The following is a 19,193-nucleotide window of genomic DNA, read 5'->3' as shown; positions in this document are numbered from 1 at the left end:
CAAAAAGAGAAGTGGACGGACAGTCTAAAGGAAGCTAAGGTATTAGAATGCTGTATGCTTGAAATCCTATCATTAATGGTATTGTAAATCATGGTGCTTCCAACAAAAATATTTATATATAATTTAGACTTGTCTAGAGTTCTAGATACAATCTTTATAGATTCTCATGAGATAATTTTTAATAACAAATTCTGGAATATGCAAAATGAATTTACATAAACATTTTGAGTTCTGTTTGCCTTCTATCCCTGCAAAGGGGTTCCCCTGTAATTTCAGGATTTGGTCTAAGCCAGTTCATTTTAACCATCTTTATTTTAATTGCACGGTTCAATTCATATGTGTTATTTGGTTTTCTATTCCATATTGCATTTTACATTACAGAGTCTTAGATATGTTGCTTTGCATTATTTAAAGCCAGAGAAAATTATATCTTGGACAACATCCAAAAATTTTAACATTATCTTTCATTAGAGGTTCCCTGTGTGTCTCTCTGTTCTCCAATTTCCATTCTTTCTAATCTCACCACATATGTTATGGCCATATTGAATTCTCCTAAATCCTCAAATAGGCCACATGCTCTTTCACCATCTTATCCTTGCATGAGCCTTTCATTTATAGTAGGTTATATTCTCCCTAACTCCCCTGAATTCTTTGAAGCTTCTTATTGGAAAAAAATTATCAAATACCCTAATCTTAACTAAATCATAGGATTTCATGCATGTATTGTAATATTTCTGTCTTGGGAGTTCTGTTTTCGTCCTGATATACATAACATCTCACACAGGGATTGGCAGTGGGAAACTAATACTTGGTATTTGGCTAAATGAATGAGTGAATAAAATTACTTTCCATGCTTCATTTTTCTTTTACAATCACATTACTGACACATTTTCAGTTATTTTTCACCATAAGTTAGATATAAAATTATCTTTTAGTAATATTTAAGGCAAATTTTGTTTCTTGGTGATTTTACATCTTGATAATTGTCTATAATTATCTGCAAAGCTTCTGTGCTGCTTCTGCTCCCATGAACTTCACCTCCCCCATTTTTATGCATTTATTTGCTTCCATCTACGGGTTTTGATTGGTTCTTGCTGCAGCAGGAACTAAAGAAGAAGAAGCTTCCTTCCAGGAAGTGAAGATTTCCTGAAAGTCGAGCTTACTTGCTGCTCCTAACTGGTTTGTGTTCTTCTGCTCATCTTACTTACAGATCACCTTGTTGCAGCTGAACTTCCTGCTGACTATCTGCCTGGCCTTTGAGTTTTCAGACTCTTTTTTTTTTTGCTTTTTGGGTCACACCCGGCAATGCTCAGGGGTTACTCCTGGCTCATGCACTGAGGAATCACTCCTTGCGGTGCTCAGGGTACCATATGGGATGCTGGGAATCGAATCTGTGTCGGCCATGTTGGCTGTGTGCAAGGCAAACGCCCTACCTGCTGTTCTATTGCTCCAGCCCAGAGTTTTCAGACTCTTGCATTCATATATGCCCTTTTGTTTCTTACGCACTGCTCTTTGCTCTGGCCTTCCAGGCAGCCATTGATCCCTCCCTCCTCTTTTTTTCCCCCTTGGCTTCTGATTGACTTTACAATATTGACCTTTGATTCATGTCTTTGTTAGAACACAGATTAATCAGTATAGTGGTTGCTGTTTCATCATTTCACCTACTTTGCTTCTTTTGAATATGCCTTAACTTTTCTGGTCTTAGATATGTGCATTATTACTTTGAGCTATAGGCCTGGATAGGCCATTCTTTCCTCTTTCGAACAATGATGCTTTTTTTCATTTCCTCAAATTGTAATTACTGAAGTTGAGTCATAGAGGTTTATTAAAGTCAAATCTTTTGTTACTTATGATACATGAATAGAATATGTCCTCAAGGGAGCTGGAAGTAGTATTGTGTTGATCAAACAGGTGCTCATAACTTTGGCTATGCCCTGGATTTACTTATGGAAGCTAAAGTCTATGCAGGTGTCTATTCCCTGCCCCCATCATCCCAGAGCCAGTGAATCAGAATCTGGGCGTGGGCATATATTTTTAAGTTTCATGATTCATTTTGTTAAATGTTAAATGTTAAATAAGGTGAGACTGAACAGTAGTGCTGTGCTAATGATTACCCTAAACTAGATGTGCATTAGCTATAAGTATCTCAATTGTTAAGGACTCATAAAAACCAACATTTATTCATTGCTCACTATAATCTTTCTCAATTAACCTTCCCATCAACGTGGAGCTAGGTATTATATCTATTAGGAGATGACTGAACATAGTTGAGAGTGATTAAGTTAATAGTCTCAGGTAAAGCAGGGCAGATGGTATATTGACTTCATACTTCTTCCTGATATACTTAACTACAGCATATATCTCTGCACATCATCCATTTCCAAAGACTGTGGCAGGATTCTTGTCCATTCAGGCTTTCACCCATTACTCTTAAGTACAGTATGTGGGGCATCATGTTTACTCCTAATGGGCCTTAAAAATCATCCACTTTAGTTTAGAAATAGCGCAGAAATTAAGGCACTTGCCTGCATATTTCCAACTTGGGTTTGATCCCCAGCTTCACACAAAGTCCTTCAAATGCCTCCAGGAGTTACCTACCCCTGAGCACAGAATCAGGACTAAGTCCTATGTACTGCTTAGTGTGGCCTAACCACCTCCCCCCTCAAAAAATATAGAAGGGATACTGCAAAGTTTAAAGCTTGAGAGTTTAAAGCCTCCTTGGCCCTGATGAGTGGGTCTCCAGTTACACAACTGCAATGTGTGATGAGCATTGTCTGACGCATGGCAATTGGAACATCACACAATGAATGTAAGTGAATGATTCAGATACAGCAGATCACTCCAAAGGGAATTTATTTGCTGCCACTCTATTTCATAGTATAGAACTGTATGTAGAAAGTTACTTAGATTAAGAATAGCTCACACATAAGTAAAATCAGTGAAGTGCTGCCTTGGAACAAATAGAAAGTAACACCCAAATGTCAAATAGAACCTACTGAACTGTGAATCTGCAGAATTCCAAGGGTTATCTGAAATTAGTCTTCTGTAATATATTTATATGCTTTTAAAGTGCTACGTGCAGTACTATATAACTAGTGTGAATGATTGCACATATTCTTTGAAATTAGCTTATGAGTCATTTATTCCTTTGTAAAGCTCACGCTTTATTAAATTGGAACATTAAACTTTGCATGGAAACCCTTATTTCATCTTCTTCACTGTCAAGCTTTATAACTTCTGGTGTATTTCTCTCAGACTGATGTTTTATTTGCAATTTCTCGGGCTTCAGGAAATACATTTCAAATCGTACTCAGTCCCTCTGAGGTGTTCCCATATAAAACAATTATTTGAATGAAATGTATAGTTATATTAAATTCCTATTACTTTAGGGATTATTTTTATCTATTTTTAAGGGGATTTCATGGACATTTTGTCTGTACAAGGAGCACCATACAGTGATGGTACCCAGGATCAGGTTACTTCATCCTTTCTTTCTCAGAACTGATTGGTACCAATCACTGTAGACTGAAATCCACTACCCTTTACTCCTCTAGTGCAAAAATCAGGCCACAAGTTCTCTTATTTTCCCCCAGAATATTTAATCATATTTTCCTTCATGGTATTATGTGTTTAAAGAAGAAATTAAACATGATGTTAGAAACTTAAATTTTCTTGGACCAGAGCAATAGTACTAGCATGCAGGATGCTGGCCTGGCATGTGGCCAACCTAGGTTCAATACCTGGCACCTCATATGGTCGCCCAAGCCCACCAGGAAGGAGCTCTGACCTCCAACCAGGCATAAGCCCTGAGAACCTCTCCTGTGGTACCTCTCCCCCTGCCCACCATGCAAAGGGAAAGAAACAAGACTCTGAATTTTCCAAGGTGTTAAAAGTGAGAAGATGTCGGCACTGTCAGAGGCAGGTCTGTCAGGAGCCTATGAGTGCAGTAGGTCTGCTTTTCAAGCGATTTGTCATCAGGAGTTTAGTTCTGAAAGTTCGGGAGGCCAGGAAGCACATCTTATTGCCTGATATTGCTGGCGTCACGCCAATCTTTCTATGCTACAAGACAAAGGAGACGGACAAATTTTGGTGGCTAAATGAAAAAATTGGGATGTGAGAAAGAATTGAATAACATTAACAGCTTGGAAATAGTACAATTCTGTCCTTGGGCTGGGAAAATAGCTCGGAGGGCAATGCATGCAACCTTTTTATGCTGAGTTCAGATTTCTGCCAGTGTCACTGAATGGTCTCCCAAGCACCACTGGGAGGGCAATGCATGCAACCTTTTTATGCTGAGTTCAGATTTCTGCCAGTGTCACTGAATGGTCTCCCAAGCACCACTGGGAGGGCAATGCATGCAATCTTTTTATGCTGAGTTCAGATTTCTGCCAGTGTCACTGAATGGTCTCCCAAGCACCACTGGGAGCAGCCTCTGAGAAGGGATCTTAGCAAAGTCTCCTATTACCCCTGGGTGTGTGCCCCGCCCCCAAGACCCCAAATACCATCTTAATGAATAGGGATTCCTATTATTTTTACTGTGAGAGAGTGGGGGGTGTTTGTTGTCAGTGGGAGGGGGTGCACAGTCAGCAGTGCTCAGGTCTCAGTCCGGCTCTGTGGTCATGGATAATTCCTGAGGGAGCTAGAGGGGTGCATATGGAGTGCTGAAGACTGAACTCTGGTTGGTTCTGTGCAAGTCAAACACCTGCTCTACTATTATTCTGGCCCCATGTGAGAATAATTTTGTTTTCTTTAGGGACCACAGCCAGAGATGCTCAGGGCTTATTCCTGACACTATGCTCAGAGATCACTCCTGGTGGGCCCAGAGGCCATATATGGTGTCAGAATTCCCAGGTTGGCCACTGTGAAAGGCAAAGGCTGTACCTGCGATGCTATCACTCTAACTCTGTCAGACTAATTTTTTAAAATTTTTATTTTTATAAAGTTGTTCACAATAATTGATTATGTTCAATATTTCAACACCAATCTCTTACCACCACCATTTTTGTGAAATTTCACACCACCATTCAGCCTGCTCTAAAGGCAGATCCTAAATTTTCTGTTGCATGTTATGAATAATACACTAAAAATGATCCAAAAAGATATCCTTAGAGGAAAATGTGTGAAGATTATTGTATCTCACCTTGGAGCCATTAAGCCCTTGTGTAAGAGATTTTTAACATATTTTACAGGTTGAGCCTTGTGTGCTAATAATTTTTCTTGATCCATTATCAATCGCATTCTACTTTACATTCCATCAAATAAAGTATGAGATGTCATGCGGCTGCAAATGCAAGCACTCCAGGAATTTTAAAATTTTGAATAGGGTGCTTGAGCTGGAGTTAAAATTTTAACTGGATGGTGACTTTGGGGTCAGGAGGCATCTGCAACTTGTTGCTCTCTTCTGAGATTTACTTGCAAGTTAGACTAATTTTTTAAAAAAAGGTTTTTAAAGCATGACTACATACAGAAAAGTCTAGGCTTACCTCATGAGCAAAGAGGAGAAGGCAGGTGGAATAGAGAAGGGATCACTAAGAAAATGATGGCTTGAGGAACCAGTCGGGATGGGAGATGTGTGCAGAAAGTAGATAAAGAACCAAACATGATAACCTATCAGTGTCTGTATTGCAAACCATAATGCCCCAAAGTACAGAGAGAGTATGGGGAATATTGTCTGCCATGGAGGCAGGGGGAGGGTGGAAAAGGGGGTATACTGGGGATATTGGTGGTCGGGAATGTGCACCGGTAGAAGGACGGGTATTTGATCATTGTGTGATTGTAACCCAAACATGAAAGCTTGTAACTATCTCATGGATATTCAACAAAATTTAAAAAAAAGGAAAGAAAACACAATGAAAAAAACAAAAAAGAAAAAAAAGCCCAGACTTAATAGTGTGGTTTCAGTTTTTCACTGTTGTAGTAGTACAATAGTATTCTATATACAGGTATGAAAATATTTCCATTGGATACATAACTACAAGGAGAATTGCTGTAGGATTGAAATATATTCAACTTTAGCTGATGGTGCAAGTAATCTTCCAAAGAATTGATATGTAGTTGTTCCCACATCAGCAGCAAATAAGAGTTCCAAGTGCAGGACCAGGAATATGGCTTAGTGTGTGCCTTGTGTGTATAAAGCCCTGAGTTTGATCCTTGGCAAAGAGGAGGAGTTACTTTCAACCTAGAAAAAAAAAAACAAATTTAAAGGTAGCTTTCGTTTTAGTTGTAGCCAGTCCAGTGGGCTGGTTACAATTAAACATCATCCAGTGGTTGATGGTCTCTAGTGTTCAAGTTGTATTTGGGTGGTGATCAAAGAAAATGATAATGTAAGAAAATAATTGGTGAACTGAACACGATGGTGGATATGTGACCAAGTTGGGGTGTGAGCATGTTAGTGGAGAATATGGTGTTGGAACAATGTGTGCATGAACCCCTATCATGAATGGTATTGTCAATTATAAATCATGGTGACAAAAAAAATTGTGTGCTGGAGGGGGAGGTGGAGTATCTGGCAGTGCCCAGGGCTTACTCCTGCCTCTATCAAGAAACCATATGGTGTATTGGATATTAAACCTTGACCGACCACGTGCAAGGCAAATGCCCTACCCATGGTATTATCACTCTGGCTCCGAATAAAAATTTTGTGAAAATTGACCACTCAGATATTTTCTTTTATGAAGTGCTTGGGGGTTTTGTATGCTTTTTAAGCTACGATTTTTTTCTCTTTTAAAAAAAGTGCTATGAACTCCTCCTATATTCTGGATATGGCTTATATGTGCCATAAAGGCATTGCAAAGAGCTTTGGCCTGAATAGTTGATAAGTACTTTTTATTAAAATAAATTGGTTTATAGCACATAGGTTTGGGGACTGAAGCTTTTGAAATCATCATCTGTGTATCTCACCTTAGGTTCACCCCTGAAATTTCTTGGTCGGTCATCAACACAGTTTATCCTAGTTCTATGCTTTTCTTCCCTTCTAGAAAACACTATTTTATTTGGATTGTCTAAAAGTCAGTTTGTGTTGAGATCATTCATTTGTTTTAAACCATTTTTATAGTCCCCCCCAGTGCTCTTATTTATTATAAAATAATGAAAGGACAATAATGAACATCCTTATGTTTTTAAGGAGGATCAAATGATTTTATATTTTAGTGGAAGATGTGTATAATTCAAAACCATGAGGATAGATTGCTTTGACGAGTCAAATGAGTAGAAATTAAAAGGCTGCAGATTGTGTCTCATGATTATGAACCTGGGAAGAGAATAGTCCAATAATGTAAGGACTACTTCGAGCCCATTAAGTAGGGTAATCACATGGATTTTGAATTTCCATTTGGATGGAAATTTCCCCAGTGGGTCAGGTTAGGTGATCTCCAACAGAGCCTTAAATTCTCTCTTTTTTTTTCCCCAATGGAAGACACTTGACATAGTGTAAACACAGTTGTACTGAAATGAAGTCTTTCCAACACCTTTTCTCTTGATATTCTTGCCCTGGATTCAAGGGTACACATTAACTTTAGGGTTTTACAAGCCGTTTCTTGAGGAAGTCTACAGCAAATGGTTACTTCCCTGTTATTGATTTAGCACAGAGGTTCTTCTCTCTTCAGAATTTATTTTTGGGTTGTATTTTTAGGGCCCTCCTTCAGCTAAGATTCAAGATGTTCTGTGAAATGGAAATGTAGCTGAGTGGAAAGTGAGATTGACAGTGAGAATACTCAGTCTGCCATTTGGAAGGGATAATTTGTACAACATTAAATATAAAAAGCTCAGCCTGACGGTTTGCATTATAACCAGTGGGGTGTCTTGTCAACCAACATGCTGGAAAACAGGTTTATACAACTCACTCCTTTCGGTAATTATTGCCTTTAAGTGAGAGCACCCAAGCATATTAAATAAGACTTAGTTCATAATTGTCAGATATTAGTATAATGGAAGCAGCTAAAAGGATTTGAGACATTTAGGCCTATTTGGCCTTCTGTTGTAGAGGCTGCAAGTGGCATAGTGCAACATTGCTTCGCCTGAAAGTAGAGACAGGACAATGTGAATGGTTGGATGCCTAGCTTTAGTTATTAAGGTTTCCTGACCCATTTGTCACTGCCAACCCCCATCCCCCCCACCACAGCCTGTTTTTTACCACACCCCTGGTGTCTGTAGGCTGGGACAGGTCCATCTATATATATAAATCTCTCTAAGAAGTTACTGAACCCAGAGTTTGCTGAATCTGGAGCTTGATTCACAGGCTGAAATTTATTTTTGGAAACATTTTGACTTGCTCTCTTAATTCACATTTCCAACTGTTCTTTGAAATTCATTAGTGACATAAAATTTTTTCTTTTGATTAGGAAGTAAATGATATTCTGATTTCTAATATGTCATCTGAGCTCTTTAGCCATTGTACAGGTACCCGGTCTAAACATTTTGGTTTTAAAAAAAAAGCAGAGATTTTAGTTTATCTTTTTCACTTAAGTCTCTCATACAGAGTGTATGTATCTCAGACAGGGAAACACACATGAATTCTGGTAGTAATTCAATCAGGATGTCAAAAATGGGCCTTTTTACACTTTTTGCAGGGTGTAAATTGTTTCCACTTTTAGCAGACTTGGCATATTCTATAAAGAGTTAGGATCTCTTGGAAGAGTTATTTTCAGTTGATGTTAGGGACATGGAGGGAGAGGCCAGGGGACTCTGATTTTGCTAGACAGATAATCCAAAACAATCTGTTAGTAAAGAGGCTGGGGTGGGGGTGGGGTGACTATAAGTCTGCATAGCAACCCCAGGCCCTGATTCTTGTACTTCCATAAAGAAAATTTTATAGAGATCATGAAATAGTAAAACAAGCACTTATTTAAGAAGGTAAAAGGAAGTTAGCACCCAGCTGGGGATAAAGTAAAGTGGTAAGGAAAAGAGAAAGTAATAAAGACACTCTCCTAAGTGCAGAAATTAGGGACCCCAAGGAGTAAGACCAAACTCTGTTTAACCATTTTTTATGGTTTCAGACTTCCCCATTCTCTCTCACTTTTCTCCACAAATAGCTGGGAAATACCCCAAATCTGAGGTTCTAACCGTATGTGGCTGCTTCCATGGGTTTTCATGGTATTAACTGTCATGGCACTGGTGGACATGATTTTGATGTGTTCAAGTGTCCTTGAGTACAAGTTCGCCTGCAGGCAACTGGAATGACCACCCTTGCCTCCTCTGGTTGGAACAAAGGAAGAGACCATGCAGGGGAACTTAAATTCCATGGGTGGAATTTCCACTTCGCCTTCAAATTTGACCTTGACATCTCTTTTTTTCGTGTTGTTTGTTTTTTTGTTTTTGGGTCACATCCGGTGATCAGGAATTACTCCTGGCAGTGCTCGGAGACCAAACGAGATGCTGGGAATTGAACCTGGGTCAGCCTCGTGCAAGGCAAACGCCCTACCCGCTGTACTGTAGCTCCAGCCCTGACCTTGACATCTCTCAACTGGACATTCATTTAAACACGCAGATACCTTGATACCCTGCGTCGCCTCACCCTGACTAATTCACTCATGAGCTTGCCCATACCATTAGCTGCTTACCTTTAGAACAGCAACTCTTATTAAACTTAGATTACCTTTGGGGAGATCAGAACCCACCCATAGATATTCCTTCCACAGTTTTTCTTTCTTATAGTTGGGACTGGAACTCTTTGAGTCAATTATGTATTTTTAGTTCACAGTCAGGCACAGACTCACTCATGGACTAAAGCCACGTTTTTCCATTAATTTTTTTCAGCCTGTTTATTATCAATTCACAAATACATTCTTGTGGAAACATTTCAAATGACAAGAAATTTTATTCAGATATAAAGTCTCCCTATAGATTGGGGTAAGGTATCGTATAGTAGATAAGGTGTCTTGCATGCAGCCAAGCTGGGTTTGATCCTTGGCATCCCAAATAGTCCCCAAGCACAGCCAGGAGTGACCCCCTGAGTGTAAAGCCAGGAGTAAGTCCTGAGCACTATCGAATGTGACCCCCACCAAAAAAGATAAAGAGTTTTCTGCCACATATTCCCTCTCATCCCAGTTCCAGTTGCATGCATCCAAAAAGTAGTCATCAAGAATGGAGCATCTTTTTCTGATCTTTTCAATATCTCTATAATCATATGTATAATTAAATAATTTTTAACGTATTAAAGAAAGATGAGGGCACACATATTGTTTTTCTTTTGCTTTTGCATTAAAAATTTAAATACATTGTGTTGAAATCAGAAAGCATTAAACCTTGGGAATGGGTTCATGATAAGCCCAAATTGGGAAAAACCTTCTTCCACATCCCCCAACAGTGCCTTTTCCTTTCTCCCCCACTGTCCTGATGGTCTCTCTTTCCAGCTGCCCCGAGAGGAAAACCATGCCATCCAGAGAAACAATTTAGATAAAAACATACATACAATTTCTGAACCAATTCAGGGAGTATGTGGCAAGACCAACAAAGATTTCAATTATGAACTAAACCCTCTGCAGTAGATAGGCTGGTTTGGCAGCAAATGAAAGTTTCTTATAACCTCAGAAATGGAACTGGGATAATTGCTGAGAAAAAATGGGTCCATCTGACCTATTATCCCTTATTTCCACCCTATTCTAGCAGCTTCCCTAAACATCCCTTTATGGCCACTTGACAATGGAGCAGAAGGTAAGTGCTCTTCTCTGCAACAGTTGAGCTTGATTGCTTACAATCTTCCTTCCCCCCAGGGGCTCTTGTCCCTTACAGCCCCTCTACCCTTGATTAGGAGAAATGGCCCCCTGCCCATCCTGTCAAAACTCCCAGGCTTCACAGTGTATAGGGGAGAAATCTCATTTTGGAGACAAGCATTTTTCTGTGAACTCTATTAAGCAACAAAGCAGCCAGGCTTTCACCGGGGTCACATTTCCAGGCTATAATCACCAACTTCTTGGGTGCAATAGAAGGCCCCAACCGGAGACCATGCTCCCCATGTTCATCAATGTGATTATTTCAACAGAACAGCTTTCTCGAGGGAGTAGGAGATGCTTTCTGCACATTTTAATGAGCCTGTCATCTGGCCTCAATTCTTTCCCTTACTCTTTGTTTCTTTTTTGATTCTTCTCTCTTACATTACGAACCACATGTATTTGGAAGGTCAAGAAGACCGAGCTATTCATTCTAGATGAAAATCTATTGTCTAACCTTCTTAAATTGAGCAGTTATTGCTTTTTCTTGGGTTTAATCAAGTTAAAAATATACATCTCGGGTGTTGAGACAAAAATTTAATTTTCAGTACATTTCTTGACAAAGAATAATCTTACTTTTAATGAAGAATCGAAACTGCATCCAGTACATAAGAGCATTATAATAGATATTCCTATGAAATGAAGGATTTTTGGGTTCAATCTGATTATCTGGGAAATTCAAGATTCCACAGTTTGGATTTTATGATAATTTATTAAAAGAAACAAAATCATTTATATACTGACACAGTGGTTCTCATTCTATTTTTATAGGTAGTTGAAAGCAAGCATTGAAATAGGCATTCATAAAAATTTAATTTTTATTTTTAAGAACAAAAGGAATAGGTAAAGACATGGTCAGAATATTTTACTTCATTTCTGTCACTCATACAATTCTAGGTGCACTAAATTTTTATGTAATATTCAATATGTTTAATAATTTTTTTCATACCGAGAGTTGATTTTATAACTAAACTCACCCTGGGATTTACTCTAAAAGTAGAGTTGACTATGGTTGGTTTTATAAATAAGTTTACCTTGAGATTTGCTAGGTGAGGACTGTGTTAGAGTGTATTTTAATGAATCTCAGCTACCCATTGAGGATATATTTTTTTCTTAAGGTAGCTTTTGTTAATAATGATGTCTGTGACTAATGCTCCCTGTAGCTTTACCTATTTAAATTAATCTGGCTCTTTATCTTTTGTAAACATATGTATGATGTGCTTCAATCAGATTTTCTGAAAACAAAGGGATGTATTCTCCATCTTTTCCCAGGAGATTTACAAATGATATGCATTGAACTAATCCAATTGGACTAATATGATTATTTGTGTGTGTTTGTGGATGCAAGCCAGCAGCGACTGCTCAATAATATATGAGAAAGGAGAGATAACTGTTCTCTCAGCTTCTTTGCATCTGTGGGGGAGGAAGTATCTATGCATGAGGACTTGTGATCTGTGACTCCAAGCCTTTTCTTTAGAAATTGTGTTCTTCCTTCCCCTGGAGAGGTGGAGAGGTTAGCTCATCTTTACTCATTTTTCTCTAGAAGCTTCTTATCACAGACTTAGACTCTTAATGGGCCACCAGATGGCTGAACCAAGACTGCACACTCAGACAGCTGAGGGGCTGTAAGACCTATTTGAGCTTTGGGTTCATGCAGCCACCTCTCAAGCATATATTTGATGTGTGTTTCTGTCTCTCTGGGCTGCTATTAACAAACAACTTTGACCAAATAACTTATATACCACAAATGTATTTTCCAGAGTCTAGAGGCTGGAAAGTCAAATATCCCAAGGTGCTAGAGCAATTGTACATGGGAAGGTACCACATGAAGTGCCAGGAATCAAACCAAGGTCAACCACATACAAGGCGAGTGTCTTACCCGCAGCAGACTCTTCCCATACTTTTATACACTTATTATTCCTTTCTCTTTATTATGTGTATGACCGGTTCTCATTAATTTTTCATGAAGTAGAAATAATTTTAAATAATATTTCTAAAATTTCTATCTTATTGGTGTATGAAGCATATGAACCTTCTCTGGGTTGGTAGTGCCTGCGTTGTAATTATTTTTTCTTTGACTCTGCCATTGGCTATCATTCTGATTTATCCTTTGTCATTCCATAATTTTTTAATGTAATTTTGATGTCATCTTCTGCCCCTTTCCTTTATATCTCTAGGACGTTATCTAAATAATTTTTATTCCAAGATATCCTTGCATTTCCCCTGGGCTCCCAGCTGTCCCAGATCTATCGTTTTGCTACACAAACTTGTTTATCTACAAGAGGGAGTGCACTTGGACTTTAGCACTGTCTTTAAAGATACCCTTTCTTGCTGCCTTTCTCATTCTGAGTCCCCACTTGCCCCAACTGCCATATTAACTCACTAGCCTCTCATACACCATGAGTGCAGCTCACATTAGAGATTTTTGTGCTCACTCCCATTTTTCCAGAATGTCCTTTCTCTTACCTCATCCTCAGAGGCAATTCCTACTTTACCATTCCAGGCTGAAGCACAACTGAGTATTTCTTTCTTTATGCCTTCATACAGTAGCCATCCCACTTGGAACTGCTTTCTCAGGCGAGCTCAAAGTACCAATAAGTACCAATAATATTATTTATAGCATATCTTCCTGTAGATTTATTCTTGATTTACCTAAGATAATTTTAAAAAGTTTATATTTTCCTAAAGATGGAGATGCAGTGTTACTTCAGTAGCTATGATATGGTTACAAAAATAAATCATCAGTACTACAAAAATACTACGGTGGTCCATGTAAAATCTTGTGCATCGGGGGAAAGGCATACACTGTCCTCTGGACACCACTGCCCATTATACTGTTTAGCAGGCTTTCCAGAAATCAGCTATTAGATAAATTGTCTGGAGAAGAGTTGGACTCTGCCATACTACAAATTCTATTTCATTAAAAATATGATATTTCTGGTAAATGTGTTCATACAAATCTCTCAATACTTACATTTTGTTGTCATAGTAAAGAGTTTAATCCTAACTTTGTGTCTATGAAATAACTCTTGGCTCACTTTCTTTTGAGTTCTAAAAAAGTGTAATGGGAAACATAGCCTTCCTATTAAATATAGATCAAAGGAAGCGAGATCTCTGGGCTATAAAAGTGGGATGTTGTACCACAGGATAGAGATGTTATTAGGAAAACTATCAGGCTGAATTAATTAGATTGTATGGTAGGATGAATATGAACCTAGAATAAAACATTGCCATATTTATATTTGTATCTAGCACTATTGACTGCAGGGCTGAACTTAAACTTATTTCACCATACAGCCCTCAACATTCACTAAAATCTTAAAACAAACCACTATTTATCTTAAAATTTTAATATACAGTTCATAGTTCTTTCATCATTCTGTTTCTCTTTTTATCTCTGAGTACTGATTTGTACATTGAATAGAAATGCAGTAGAAATCCCACATTTAATGCTCTTATTGTTTGATTTGTTAAGAACAAAACAACATAGGAACTGAATATTTCATAATTTGAAAGCTAGAAACAAAGAAAATTATTATTTAAAACTTTTCACATTTGTTACACTTCTCATCCCAGAATTACAAAATACTAGTTCTTACTAAATGCATAAAAGTACTGCCAATCCTAGAAATTTCAGAGAGTAAGTAGTAGAATAAAAATAGAACTTTGTGACCAGTAATGAAGGGGTGTTTATTTCCTACATTACTCCGAAATGTATAATTTCAGTTGTTCCTTTTCAAATTACAATCGGATACAAAAACCACTTTTCATTGAGAAAGGATGTTATTAAGTTTTCCTTAAAAAAAAAGCAGCTGTGTGCAGGCAGTTTTCAAAAATGGACCCCAAGATGAATGCAATAGCTTATTAACATGATTCTATATTTTAATGAGAAGAAGTCATACTGTTTCCTTATCCTTTGTGCTAGTTTATTATCATTCACTATTTGCGGTTATAGCCTATAAGAATGATATGTAGCTTAGAAAAAATATGAAATTTACTTCTGAGTTCATGAAGTTTGGGACTAACTATTTCTTCTTTTGTTTTATCCTGTCTCTAACTTGAGTTTCTCTATACTTGAGTTGAAGGTGGGGCGCACTTGTCAATAAGATTCCTCATTCCATTAGTGAAAACCATCTGACATTACCAGTAGTTGGTCAATAGTTTTGTTGAGTTTCACAAGCTTGATCTTCTAAGGATCAGTGGGGTGACTTCAGGGTGCCATGATCCAGTCATTCCAATTGTACATAACTCTACTTTTTCTACCAAGGAAAGGGTTATATAAGCACCAGAAGGACCATTAATTTTCAGGGACCATTAATTTTCTAAATGCTTGGGAAAGAAAAAACTCCTGAAATGTCATATTTTTAATATACTTATGTATTTATGTTTATGGTCTGAGAGCAGCTGCTGCACTTCATATAGACCCTAAATATTTTTCATGGTAATATTGATAGATATTTTATCTATGTATATGTTTCAGCACATAAAATTCATCAATTTAACCATCTAGTTGCATAACTCAGTGAATTAAACTTTAAATGAATTCCCAAAGATGTTTAACAATCAACATCAGTTTCATCCAAAACATCATCGCCCAAGAAAAATTCTTTTTCCATTAAACAGTAATTCCCATACTCCTCTCTCCAGCCTCTATTTCTCTACTCTTCTTTCTGTCTCTCTGAATTTACCTATCCTGAGTATCTCATGCAATTGTAGTCATATAATAATTATGCCTGGATTATTTTGATAAGTGTATTATTTTAAAAGTGCATATATGTAATACTTTCTATCAAAATCACATTCATTTTTATGACTAACAATATATTCTGTATACACATTTTTAAAAATCCATCAATTTATTGATGGATACTTGACTTGTTTCTACCTTTTAATTATTCTAAATAATGTTAGTGTGAACATTGTTGTTGCATTGCTGGGTTGACCTCTTTTCATTAGATTAAAAATCTAAGATTGAGGGCTGGTGAGATAATGTCTTATACTCTGTTGACCTGGTTTGATCTTGGGCACCACATTTGATCCCCTGAGCACCACAAGAAGAGATTCCTGAGCAGAAAGACAAGTGTAAGCCCTGAGCACAGATGGGTGTAGTCCCTTACTCCCTCAAATTAAGATTGTATTTTAAAAATAATTTTTGCCATTAACACTAGTTTGTGTTGCAGAACTATTCAGTTGATTGTTTTTATTCCCTAAAAGTTTGCTGTATGTAATTCCTCTCATATCCACCTGGGTATTTGTGATCACACAGTTTTCAAGTTCTCTCACATCCTTATCTTGTGAAACACTTGGAAACAAATTATATCCAAGAAAAGTTACATTTTTTATGATTTCCCTTGAGTATAAACCCTGTTCCTTTTCAATATTCATGATACATGATTTTTTCACTTCATGAGAAGAATATTTAGATACTATTTTCATAAAATTTTAAGAATTTATTTTGCAAACTATAAATTTGCATCTATCACCAGTGAACAGAGATGGAAAATAAGGATGTGTCATTCCCCTTGTGGAAATGATTATTCTGAACACGGCCCTAATTTGCTAACCCTGAAAAAGTCGGTTCTGTTTATAAAGACCTTGACATATCTACAGAATTGAGAATTTTAAGTAAATATCATGAGCTAGTGTTTGTTGGTCCCTGGGGTAATTGCTTAATACAAGTTCTTCCAGAGCTCTTTATCCTCAGGAATCATATTAAAGCGATGACATTACCAAGGTGTTGGAGGATGGGAGAGGAAAAAAATTAAATATGGATTTATAGTGAGTGTTCAGATGAGGAATTCATTTTCATAGAGCTATTTTGTCATTTCTCCTATCCTCATCCTTTTGTCCATCAGGGAGGCAAGACAGAGGCAGTGGGGCTATTCCTTTGAGACTCTTAGTTAATTATCCCAAATAATGTGATAGATGCTACCAGTTAATAGGAATGGAAATCAAGTAATCTCAGGAACTGCACCCCCCACCCCCGCCCCCCTGGCTTTTACTCCCTGCTGTCAGTTTGGCTCTGGATTAGCTTTGGTTCTGTAGATCTGTCCCTAGTCTATAGAACAATGGAAACACTTTCAAAGGTTTGGAAGATCTTTGTACTTACATGATTGAAGTCTGTCTGCATCTCTACCAAGTGCTTCTCTGGATGCCAATTGAGTTGTTTAAGAATAATGAGCAATATAAAATATTTTGGTTCAGGGCCCCCTGATTTGAAAATTTGACTAATTTTGACCTGACTTTGTCCTATGCCACTTTTACCTAAGTTACGCCACTTATCATTCTGAAACTTAGGGCCAGGAATACATAAGGGCCTGTTGCATATGCTATGCATGTAGTATTTCACTAAACCTTGAGCACAAGGGGTTTGCTTCCACCAAAAAAAATTCTGAACCTCACTTTCTTTATCAGCGATCCATTTCTAGTAACATCTTATGTTACTTTTATGAGAATTAAAGAGAATAGGTTTTGCATTCTCCTGGCATTAAATGGATGCTTTGTTCTCATCACAATGGGGAATGCTTTATAGACACAGTATCTCTAGTTGGAAAAAGTGTCAGGTGAGTGGCTGTGCTTGGAGTTATTATCTAGGGAGTTTGCTCCAAGAATTTCTTCATTGCTTTAAATTTCACTCTGTTTCCACCCTGGTTTCATTTTCCGAGATAGGAATCTGGTAACCATCTAAAAGAAATATTGGTCATATATTTTCTTTCTTAAAAACATTTTTAACATTCAAGATATATATATATTTAATTTATTTTTTAAAAAGATAATTCATAGAACTCTGTAAGAAAAACAACAAAAATGAGAAGAGTTGAACAGATGCATCCTCAAAGAAGACTTAGAGATAACCAATAAGCACATGAAAATATGTTCATCATCACTGATTATCAGGGAAATGAAAAATCAAAACATTAAGATATAACTCACCCAGTGAGAATGATTGTACATTTTCGTTCCTGAACTGTGTGAGTATTATCTCTCCACTGGAATGGTTATGCTTATGCTCCTAGCCAGATTGAACTTCTCACAACACTTAGTCTTTTCTCAAGTAACTCCGATCTCTTTGTTCAATACAGTCAAATATCTAAAGATTTATACACGCCCCATACATTCTCAGATCCTCCTCTTTCTTTTCTAGAATAGTCTCTGATATCTTGACTCCAATGTCAAGACTTGCCAAGACTTAAATATCACTTGTTCTAGAGCCTTCCTTGATACTTTTTAATGTCAACTAAAATATTGCTCCATAGAGGAAAGGAAGAAAAATTTACTTTTTTTTTTTTGCATTTTTTTTATTAGTGAAACATCATGAGGTACAGTTGTAGATTTACAAATCTTTGTGCTTGGGTTTCGATTACACAATGATCAGATACCCATCCCTCCACCAGTGCCCATTTTCCACCACCATGGATAATATCCCCCCCACCCCCATCCCCCCATCCCCCCTGCCTCTGTGGCAGGGCAATCCCCTGTGTTCTCTCTCTCCGTTTGGGTGTTGTGGTCTGCAAAAGAGGCATTGAGTGGCAAACATGTTCAGTCCATAGTCTACTTTCGACATGCATCTCCCCTCCTGGGAGGATCCTCCAAACACCCTTTATTTGGTGTTCCCTTCTCTATCTGAGCTGCCCTTTCCTCTAGAATGCCCGACTGGCCACTAAGCTATGGAGTAATCCTCCTGGTGCTGATCTCAGCTATTCTTGGGTATTAATCTCATATTTTGTTACTTTATATCCCCCAGATGAATGCAATCTTTCTATGTCTATCCCTCTCTTTCTGACTCATTTCGTTTAGCATGATACTTTCCATGTTGTACCACTTGTATGTAAATTTCATGACTTCATCTTTTCTAACAGCTACGTAGTACTCCATTGTGTAGATGTACCAAAGTTTCTTTAACCAGTCATCTGTTCTTGGGAATTCAGGTTTCTTCCAGTTTCTGACTATTGTAAAGAGTGCTGCAATGAACAAACAAGTGCAGATGTCACTTCGACTATACATTTTTGCCTCTCTGGGATATATTCCCAGGAGTGGTATTGCTGGGTCAAATGAGAGCTCAATTTCTAATTTTTTGAGAATCGTCCATACTGTTTTCCAGAAGGGCTGAATCAGTGGACATTCCCACCAACAGTGAAGGAGTGTCCCTTTTTCGCCACATCCGTGTCAGCATCGGTTGCTTTTGTTCTTTTGGATGTGGGCCAGTCTCTGAGGTGTGAGATGGTATCTCATTGTGGTTTTGATCTGCATCTCCCTCCCTGATGATTAATGATGTAGAGCATTTTCTCATGTGCTTTTTTGCCATTCGGATCTCTTCTTTGAGAAAGTTTCTGTTCATTTCATTGCCCCATTTTTGGATGGGGTTGGATGTTTTCTTCTTGTGGAGTTTAACCAGTATTTTGTATATCCTGGATATCAACCCCTTGTCAGATGTGTATTCGGCGAATATCCTTTCCCATTCTGTAGACTGTCTTTGTATTTTGGTCA

This window comes from Sorex fumeus, unplaced genomic scaffold, assembly GCF_029834395.1.
Source record: "Sorex fumeus unplaced genomic scaffold, SorFum_2.1 ptg000002l, whole genome shotgun sequence".
Taxonomy (NCBI): domain Eukaryota; kingdom Metazoa; phylum Chordata; class Mammalia; order Eulipotyphla; family Soricidae; genus Sorex; species Sorex fumeus.
Note: the sequence above shows the minus strand (reverse complement) of the source record.